The 11286-nt window shown below is 32.7% G+C and overlaps 1 pseudogene across 1 annotated transcript; it reads right to left on the minus strand.

Annotated features, from left to right (window-relative positions):
* Window positions 1-7455: 7455 nt before the first annotated feature.
* On the minus strand, window positions 7456-9625 carry LOC101969862 (UDP-glucuronosyltransferase 2B31 pseudogene; annotated as a pseudogene). Its single transcript, XR_013425801.1, has 2 exons — window positions 9482-9625; window positions 7456-8794 (listed from the first exon to the last, which is right to left on the minus strand). The product of XR_013425801.1 is annotated as a UDP-glucuronosyltransferase 2B31 pseudogene (transcript).
* Window positions 9626-11286: the final 1661 nt, after the last annotated feature.

An 11286-nucleotide genomic window follows, 5' to 3' on the forward strand; every position in this document is an offset into this window, starting at 1 on the left:
CTAGATTCCAGAGTCAAAGGAGCCAGAAACTGGCAATATTTCTCTACCAGAAAAATCACTTAAATGTATTGTGTATTTGAAGTGTTGATGATGAAGCATTATGGTCCAGTTTCTAGGAGAAAAAGCATTCTGCCATTTTAATTATCTAATTTTTTTATGAATAACTTCTATTTTATTTTCCTTTTTCTCTTTCTTGAAGATGATTTATCTTGTCTAATACACTTTAATATTGAAATTTACCATACTAAATTATTGATGCCTATTTGGAGACTCTCTGTGCCATTGACTTTTTGTAACTATCTTTTATTTTAATATCTAATACTTGATTTTACAGGTTACTTTAATTTTCTACCCTCAAAATATAAGTTGTCAAATATCTTAGAAAGTGAAACAACAAAATTCAAAGCTTCTATCTCACTAGTTAATAAACTCGCATATTTGTTTGTGAGAATGAAAATGGGACTAAATCAGAAAAGGAAGCAATAGAGAAGAGAAGATAAGAGCACAGCATAGAGTTAAAGGGTCTTTTGGCATCTGGTCTGTGTCACTTCCTAACCAAGTAACTTGGGAACTTGAGACTGTAAATTAACTTTCTTGTGACTCAGTTTCTTATCTGTACAACATACACAGAATGGGAAGAAATGTTCAATAAAATAATTAGTATGTATTTATTATATCTTCACATTCCCATTCATTAGCTGCATGAAGAAAGTTATTTTTATATATCTTGAAATTTTGTTTGTCTAAATGGGTGTGAAGCATCAGATTTTTTGTTCAACAGAGATGGCTTCAAAATGGCAGATATTTTACATATTAATGAGAAAAAAGAGGTCTCTGATTACATTATAGCTATGAATGTTTTTTTGTTGTTTTGCTCCCAAGTCTAATTTTCCTTTGAAAGGTTAATAAAATAGGTACTTGTCACTCCGTTTTTCTATATGCTTAACAAAACACTGTTGAAATCTTAATAATTGTTTGCTAATCTTGTTCCCAGAATGTGCTGTCCCCAACTGTGAACTGTTTGCTAATCTTGTTCCCAGAATGAGCTGTCCCCAACTTCCAAACTACGTAGTTCTCTCCCTGCCCTCTCCAAGGAAAGTATATAAGCTCTGCTTAAGCTGTTCTCAGGGCTCTATCTCTCTTTGCTATAGAGAGCTCTGGGCCCCAGCATGCTGTTCTCCAAATAAACCCACCCTTCTGCTGTTGCATAAGACAGTTTCTTGTGGTCCCTTCCTCCGACATTTCGCCGGACCCTAACACCTTGTGTGCAAACTATTGTGGTGTAAGGGATTATTGTCCAACACTAAATATATTCAATGGGAGCCAGTGATTATCATTCAAAAGAAAACCATGAGAAGGCTGTGTAGAATGTAATACCTCTACAAATAATGTTTAGGATGTAATAATACAACCTTTGAAAAAATATCAAAAGTTAGATATAATTAAATAATCATTCCACACAGGTGGATTAAAATTTCTTAGTGGGAATTTTATTATGTTGGGAAGTCTATACTGTTAGTCTTTGCATCTGGCATTATGTATATTCACATTTACATATAATTTTCTTAATAACTATAGAATCGGAAAATAAAATGGTATATATGTCAATTGTATAAATTAAAATCGAACACTATGATTTGTGGGTTGATATATACTTACTATACTTTGAATTTCATTGTAATTTTAATTAGAATTTATCAGATGTTAACAATTTTATAGAAGAATTAGTGAAAGAACGAACAAGGCTCGTCGTCAGCTGGGTTATTGAGGAACAGCTCTGCATATTTATAGAGCCGGGGGTGGTTTCACAGTTATGACAGTTTAATGGTTGAAGGGTTTGACAGTTGGCATGGGGTGTTTTCTGATTGGTGGGTAAGGATCATGTGAGCCAGCAGGGCTCACCTTTGGACAGCTCTTCTCAGGGGGGATGGGGAAGTTAGTCTTAGGACCCTGGTGGACTCCCAACAATTAGTACACCCATTTTTAAAGTATTCAAAGTGAGACTTATAACTGAGATTCAAATCTAAGTCTGCTTGACTCCAACATGTCATTCTTAACCATTATATGACAATACATAGAATTATACATAAGAAGTTCCTATAGCTGTGAGGAACATTGTCATAGAAACAATTAGGTAATGGTGGTCAGCGTTACAATGTAAAGGTTTCAAGTTTTATTTATTCTCAGAACACTAGTGTTGCAGAAATGCAGGCTAAGAACCTGTGATTAAATTTATGTTTTCTATAAACTATAATTGGCTATAAATAGTACTTCTTTATAATTTTATAAAGCAAAGATAATAGCATCTTTAAAACTTTTGTAGGTTAATTAAATTTCCAGTATGGATTTTTAAACTTACCATTTAGAAAAAAATGTCTCTGGTAAAATGCACCAGTCTCAATAAATGATTAGTAAGACAATTTTTGGAATGCAGCTTACTTATAAGATGAGCACTGACTCCACTGTCCTGTTCTCTCCTATTGAGGGCTTGAAGAAAACTAGTTGTATAAATTTTATGAAGAAACTTCTCATGCAAGTTGAAATATGGTAAAGAAAAAAAGAGGATGGAAAACAAAATAATTCCTCACAATTTACCCTCTATATACCCACTCCTTCCTCCAGTCCTGTTAGCAGGGGAATAAAAAATGCTATGCATATTAGAAGTTTTAGAAAAGAAAAAGATTCTTGTGGTTCTCTCTAGAGACTCTGATTAATAAAGCGTAGAATTTGGCCCCAGATTTTGCTTCTTATATAAACATCAAAGGTGAATAAATGCCTGTTATATCTATTGATTTTTCCTAGTGATAAATTTGAACTACTCATATTTTACAAGAAACAGCTTGATATATGGATAATATATGCTTTCAAAACAGCTATCAAAGCATCCCTTTTGTACTGATTGAATTCATATTTATAAACAAAAAATGTAAAATGAAATGAAATGGACAAATGAAATTTAAAACTAATGGTTTAAAATAATTTGAAAGGAAACAGTCAGTTTAGCGAATTACACAGGTCAACATGGGCCTTTGTTCAAATTTGCACTGTTTCAAGTCAAAGAAATAGAAACTTTCCCAGTATAGTTTGCTCAGTCACTTTTATTTTTGTTTTTTTTTGTTTTTTGTTTTTTGGGGTACTGGTGATTGAACCCAGGGGTGCTTAACCATTGAGTCATATCCTCACCCTTTTTTATCTTTGTATTTTGAGACGTAGTCTTCTAAAGTTGCTTAGGGAACTTAAGAGAAGTTGCAGCAATTGGTGTTGAACTTGTTGTCCTTCAGCCTCAGCCTCCTGAGTCACTGGGATTACAGGTTATGTACCACCATGCTTAGGTTAAAAGTTTCACTTTTGAATCATGATACTGTTGCACATAAATGTCTGCTTTCTCTTTTCTTGTATTCTGGGACTCTGTTCTTTCAATCAATTACTCCCTAAATACTAGAGTAAGGAGGAAACAGAGAGGAATACCTAATTTGGACAGGATGGTATGCCAGGTTCAAGAGCTCTACAATGCTTTAAAAGATCTACTTATATTTTTCTTTAGGGACATGATGGATGTCAATCCAAACTACAGGGACTCAGGTTCGTAATACAGAAAGCTGACACAACAAGCCCAGGAATAACAGGGGGCTCCCACTTTCTGAGGTTCTTCTCTCTAGATTTAACAGTGACAAAAGGGAAGAGCAATAGAAAAATTCTCATTTTTTATGAGAACTTTTTCCTAAGATACAATCTCTCCCAGATCATCATAGAATTTCAAAATCTTTAAGTATCTATATTGAGTCAATTGTGATACTAATATGTACTCTGGTATGATACAAATATTCTACATTCTCTGTTATTAGAGTAATTATAGCCATTTTTTAAGGAAAAAAAATCTACCTTTTTTTTTAAGCTCATGGTTTTTCTGGTGAATTCACCTTTTGTCCTGTGCATCAAAATTAACATGTTTTGGTTTTGATTTCTTTGTTTTGAATAATGACTCTGTGTGTGTGTGTGTGTGTGTGTGTGTGTGTGTGTGTGTGTGAGAGAGAGAGAGAGAGAGAGAGTTAGATCTCTGGGCTTTATTTATTTATTTAAATTCTTGCTCTCTTTATTTAGAGGCCAATTACTCAAGAGTTAACTCTCAAATGCACTGGAAACTAAGAGATCTCCTATGATGAATCTTACATCAGGAGATAAGTAGTGGTGATGGTCAGAGTACTTCTACCCTCTTGGAGGATGAGTGGTAACCTGAACTTGGATTTCAGCATCCAGGGTGGCTGACAGACTCTACTACTAGTATTTCTCACTGTACAGGTTCTCCCAATATCTGAGTTATACTAAAATTAAGCAAGGTTTCTAAGAATTAAAATTCCAACTAACAGATGTAATTTTGTATGTAAAAAAAGAAAGAATGAAAAAGAAAAAAAATTAATCTGTATTTGAATTGGAAAAAAGTACAAAAGAGTAAAGTATTTCATCTTATTAAAAAAGAGTTAATTGGCAAACTTTAGAAATTTTATAAGGATTTTATAAGGATTGCTTCCAAATGTAAACTTAAGAAGTTAAAAATAGTTACGATCAGGAAGCAATGAGAGAGAACTCCATTTTCCAGGGACAAACTTTGTACCCTAAAGACAGGCTTCCAATGACTTACCTCTTCCAGCCTTACCTTCCCTACTTAAAATTACTACCCATTTGATACATGTCAGAAGTTTAATGCACTGATTAGGTTAAAACTCTCATAACCCAATCATTTCCCCTTTAAACTTTCTTGCATTGTCCACATGAGCTTTTGGGGGTCACTTCATATGTAAAACATAACACCAAGCATACAAGTCTTTTAAAATGTAAATCTTATAAAAGCACTTTATCAAGTTGGTATTCTCTAAACTAAAGTTGCAAGAATTTTTTTTGTAACAAGTTTTCAGATGTATATGAACATAAAAATTTAATTCAGCATCTATTTATGTCATTTATCGTTTTCTAACTGGATAAAAGTACTCTTAAATTCAGATGGAAATTTAAATGTGATTTTGGGGAGTTAATAAGGAGAGCCTGATTTGTTTAAAGTTTGACAATGTAGAACATGAAAACATTTTGCCAAATTTTTCTTTTTCCTGTAAGGAAGTTAGGACCTCTCTGAGCTTTTCTGTTTGATTCATGTTTCAGATGTAACTGATATTCAATTATATTATGTTAACTGATGTTTAGAAAGCCTCAGAAAAGAATATATGATATTTGAAAGAGGAGCAATGGTGAGCTTCAGAAATTAAACATTTTAGCTATGATTCATCAAATGGTCAGCCTCATCTAAGTTTAGGCTCTTCCTCTCACCATACTCCTTGTTAGGATAGTTCCAATTTAGGCTAAAATTAAGTTCACTTAAAGTTCTATTAAAAAGTCAGATTTTGTTGTTAGGACTACTCTGATCTCAAAATAAAAATGACTATAATACATATCTAAAAAAATGTTTGCACAAATTACAAAATATATTTAGAAGTGAAGTTTTAAAAGAAGTTTAAAATAAAGTAAAACCTATAAAAGCCCTATTGAAAATTTTATTTACAATTAATTTGATGAGTGTAAATTTTAATGGGGGCCAAAGGGATATCAAAGATGTTTTTGTGTTGTTAAAAATTATGTTTTTGTTTCAAAGCTTTCATATGAATTGAATATGTTTTTTTCTTGTTATTTTTATTTTCTATTTTCCTTGTAGAACTTTATAATCATTATCTGTTAGTGTTTTATGGAAGTACTACTTCTAACCCAATAACTTTAATAGATAATAAGCCATCACCTACAGAATAGACAGAATATAATTCTTACTCTGAATACTCATAGTAACCCCAATTAAATGGAAGGGTTGACCATAAAATCATAGATAATAAAATTAAAACCAATGGGTTTAAGATTGTTTCAACTGGTCTGCTTCATGTTTAAAACCAAAACTTGGACACAAAGGAGAAGGAATTAAAAAGGCTAAGAGAAAAGCAGCCAATGTTTTTGGACCTTGTTTTCAAAGATCATCCAGGACTTAGGGAATGATGGAATCTCACTAAGGGCCCTAAAACTCTGGTGAGTTACCTGATATTCATTAAAAATACACAATTTGCACTCCTTGTTATATGTGCAACATACATTTTTTTCTATTACTTTTCAGGCAGGCAGTATGGAGACCATGTTTTCTCAGGGAGTTTTCCTGAGGACCCTTATTGGAATAAGCAAGAAACACTGGTGCGTTCCTTATTATGACTTTCCCCATGCAATTTCTCTTTCTTGCTTACAGTGTAACTTTCAATGCAGAATAAAATATGTTTGGGGTAGAGACTGTGCTACTTTTTTTCTCTGCATACTCAGCACTTTCCTGTGGTACATGCTATTCACTGTTCAATATTTGTTCAGAAATTATGCATATTTTCTTATGTGTTGAATAGTGAAGATCTTCATTTAACTGACCCTATCCTCAAAAGTCCCCCAAAAGTCCCCTTCTGTAACAGAAATAAAATTCACATAATTATGATGGCATATGCATGCAAGAATTTCAATTTATAGGTCTCTTTGGTTCATTTCCTATAATTCTGTCACCATGAGTGAATCATTCTGAGTGAGGAAGACAGAATCATTCTTGGTGAAAATGCAAGGACAATAGAACCAACTAAATGAAACAGGTTTACCTTAGGCAGAGGTTTGGCTGGTCTGCAGTGGATTCCTCCAACAAAATAGGTATTTGGTAGGGTTGGGCTGGGCGAGGAAATTCCAAATCCCAATAGGTGCGAATAAGCCAGATATCTGCTTTGGCCATTGTCTCTGACAATGTAGTGGGTCGTTCTGAGCAAGAAAAAAGATTAAAGCTATAGGGCAATGGCAAGTTTTCAGGCACATGCAAATATGACTGGTGTCAGAAAGAACTTTTAGTAATAAAGAGAGTAGTTTGATAAAGCTACTATTTATGCATGGAAAATATGTACACATAAATCTATTATATATAGTATATACAATTCTTATATTTAAACACACACACACTCACACACATGAAATTTTGTAGCAGACACCATCTGTAATCTTTTCCCATTTATAAGCTTAAATATCATCAGAATCAGCTATCCAGTATAGAGGTAAATATGTATTTTTTAAAATCTAAATTTGAAAAAGTAAGAAACACATATGTAGAGAAATATTTGAGTTGTATAATCCATTAAACATAACCATATCAATAAAAGAACTACCCTGCATTCTTCCATCTTTTTTTACAATTCATAGGAAACAACCTGTTTACTTTTTTTTCTGTTTTTGAACTAAAAGGAGTTTGATTATGGTTCTGTTCTTTGTATCTACTACTGCTTTGGGTTCATGTTAGGAGATTGCAAATATTTATTATAAAAATATATTTTGAAAAAAGTTCAGGAAACAGTTAAGATTAGGAAATAAAATTTTTGTTTACTCTTAATTTTTATTTATTTATTCCTTTAATTGAAAAATTGTCTAAAATACAAGAATAATTTGCATTTCTGTGCTTTACATTATAGGCCTTAAAGAGAATGAATTGCAAATTCTTAGTGAAGGAATGTGGAAGTGCTAAAAGCCACAATTATAATCCTCCTGATCTGAGATGGAAACATTGTCTCCCAACTGAAAAGGAGTTCTTTAGGTAAAATGACAAAATAGTTTCTAAAAGAAGAATCTAATTAAAGAAAAACAATTTTCTCAGTGCTACATGGATAGTTGTACTAGTACATGTGTAAGTTCTTAATCTTTGTTTCTATATTCATGAAGACATTTAGTGAAGTTTAAAGTTAATTAAATTGAATAGTACAATGGTAAAATGTATACCATTGCCTAAAGGAATCCTCAGAGCTCTATGTGGTGGGTGTAATTGCCAATGTTTTCTGACCTTTCATTGTACATTTTTCTATAATACTTTGATTTTAACAGATAATTTTTAAAATTTTATGACACTCCTAAAAATGTCCTCAGTCTTTATAATGTCACCTTCAAAAAGCCACAGGAAAGTTTGAATTTTATAGTACAAGTGATTCACCTACTGTCTCACTGTAAAACTGATTCCATCTCTTCTCATTAAATGATTCAAACCAAAAATCAAAATAAAGTATGTATAGCATATTTTTTACCCACTCAATGAATGTCATTTAATCGCTTAATCCTGAAAATATAACAGGCACATAGGAAGGAGGAAAGAGAAGTCCCCCACTATATTTTTCCAATGTGTGACCAGGAGAAGCGGAGAGTGTACACAAATGGTTTGTGATGAATTTCAGCCAGCAGCTCACCACAGGGACAAATGGCATCTGAAAGAATGACATCAAACTTTGATTCTTATAATTTTTCCATAAGTTTCTTGTTCAAAGCTGCATCTCTACATATAGTCTCTACATAATCAGAAAATTGACTCATAACTTCTTGAAATATTGAATAATGCTTCCAAAATGTCACTTTGGGCATCTCATAAACCATTACACTGATTGATATAGTATTAAGATTTTGTAAATCTTCTCTTGACAATGATGCAGGATAGCTCTCAAATTTAATTGAAGATGATTTGTCTCCATCCACAAAAATGGAAATGGAAGATCTCAAAACAGTCACCTCATGCCCCCTCTGTGTGAGCTCCTCCAGTATTGTCTTTATATTGATTCAATGGCTGTATTCCATTGCCCACACCAGCGCCTTTCCACAACTTCCAGAACCAAAGTGACTACTCAGCTGTAGCAGCAGCAGAACAGCAGTCATTTTCATAGACATCCTGGTGAAATTCAAGGCTTCCTTTCACATTTAATTCCTTCTGTTCTTGCTAATATCAAGAAAAAATCATTAGTTGGTTAAAATGCAACTTATACACATCAAAGTAAATACATGAGTGACATTTGGGAATATCTGGATGCCAAGTAGAGAAATGAAAGGTTAGGTATCTTCATGTTTGGGTATGTGTAATGATTTTTTCATGATTATAAATTCTTTCCTGAAGTTATGAATTGATGATACTGTATTTTCAATATACCTATCTTATGTTAAAGAGTTTTAGAATAGTGTGAAGAATTGTTGCAAGTGAGGCACTTGTTTCTTTGGATTGTTTTGCTGGAACTAAAGTAAATATATAGTGTTATCAATATTTTTTTAGGTATCACAATTTGACATTTTTTCCCAAGTAAAATATTTGATTGCATTTAACTCACATAGTATAAAACTCACCATTTTTAAGTATACATTTCACTTTTTCATTCTCAGGGTAGAATCTCATAATTGTAAACCTCAGTTAACATTCAATGTTGAAGAATTTAGCAATTCAAACCCTCCCAGTACTTCTAACCATTTCATATCCCTCATTCCTAGGTAATCCCTAATCAATTTCCTCTCTTTATAAATATGTTTATTCAGGGGACATTTCAAATAATTGTTATATAACGTATGGATTTTAGTGATTGATTTCAACATTTTCAAATAATTGTCATGAATTTTGGTGATTAATTTCAATACTTACAATGGTGTCTTCAAGGTAGATCAATCCATGTTCCAACATGTGTCAGGACTTCATTCCTTTTCCTGTTGTGACAGGGCATGAGCTATGGGACTGAGCTGAGGCAACCATGGAAGTCCTGATTTTTGTGATTATGCCAGAAATATTTTATACATGTCTCTTAGAGAAGCAGACAAAAGTTTATGAAAGTGACAGGAAAAGTGAAATGGGGACACTCTCAAGGGAGTGAGTCATCCTCTCAGGAGAAGGACATCATGCTCTTCCTGCCCTCCAGTTTTTTCAAGGTTCCCAGGGAATTTTTCTGAAGGGCCTTCCCAGGTCTGCCTTTGATCTTTGAAGTACAGCTGGATGACATCAGACTTTAAACTTTCTACTCTGCATGGTAAATTCCAGGGCAATTCTAGGTCACATTGAACCATGCTGACCTGTTTAATTCCAGCCTTTTCATAAATAGATATTAAGGTTTTAGGTAATTAACCTTATCTCCCTAAGTTTTATAACCTAGTCTTTGTAGAGGTCATAAAATTTCACCTCTCCTTCCCTGCAGGGTAAATTGTATTCTCATTTGCATTTGGGGCTTGCATTTCTCTGGCAGATAACAGCTTTTTTTTGTTGAGGAATATAACAAACTCTATGGATTTAAATGAGGCATGGTTGCATTTAATTATTTTTTTAATAAAAAAGAAAACATGTTGGAGTCAGCTCAGTTGTCTCACTTTATAAAATTATTACCTTAACTTCATGTGCATGGTGTTAACATTTGTGTGTTTTCTATCAAAGGCAAATCACAATTTATGGTATAAAATATATCACATTTGTTTGTTCATTCCTAAGGTTTTGCACACTAGTTTTTTCCCAAACTTTGGCTATTACAAATGATCTTATTGATTAATGCTTATAATAGTTTTGTTTGGATATGTTTTCATTTCTATTTTGTATGTAAGTTTAAGTAAAATTTCTGCATCTTATGAAATTTCTGATTATACTTTGAGGATCTGGATGACATTTAACATTAGTGACTAAAGCAATTTCCACTCTAACAGTATTGTGAGACTATTTTAATATTTCACATCATTCCCATCACTTTATTACTATTTTTATTATAACTATGTTATTGATGTTATAGTGAGATATGTCAATACAGTTTTGTTTGGAATTTCCTTTTAATACTTATAATATTATTTTTCCAGGTGTCCATTGGACATTTGCATGTTTTTCTTGGAGTTATGTCGATTAAGTCCATTTTTTTTATCTAATGTTTTGTACATTTGTATTACACCTAAGAACCTATTACCATCTTCAAGGTCATAAATATTTATATAATTGTGCTATTTAGCTTATATACTGCAAGTCCTTTCGTATAAATTTCTGAACTATTTTAGTTAATATTTATATATGGTATAGGATGAGGGAGCGATTCTTTTTTTTAATGTATGGATCATCAGTTTTCCCAGGTATATTTATTTCATAAGAAGTCTATTTTTTTTCTATTGCTTGTTTTGTCAATCTTACAAAAAAAAAATCAGTGAATCGTTTAACATTCAGGGTTATTATTGACTAAAAAGAGACCTTGTGAACACAATGCTAAATCATCTTTCTCCAAGCCAAAGGGAAATCTCAGAAGAAATCAAATCTGCCCACACCATTATCTTGGATTCAGCCTCCAAAAATATCCAAGATAGTGAACTAGAGGGAGTCTGCATTCTTTGTCACTCACTAAGTCAGGATTCAAGCAGAAGAAATACTATTTCTCAGAAAGAAAGCTATTGCTGCTCACCAATCCACTGCTGTTTATGCCCCATTCATCC

The sequence above is a fragment of the Ictidomys tridecemlineatus genome, chromosome 9 (genome assembly GCF_052094955.1).
Source record: "Ictidomys tridecemlineatus isolate mIctTri1 chromosome 9, mIctTri1.hap1, whole genome shotgun sequence".
Taxonomy (NCBI): Eukaryota; Metazoa; Chordata; class Mammalia; order Rodentia; family Sciuridae; genus Ictidomys; species Ictidomys tridecemlineatus.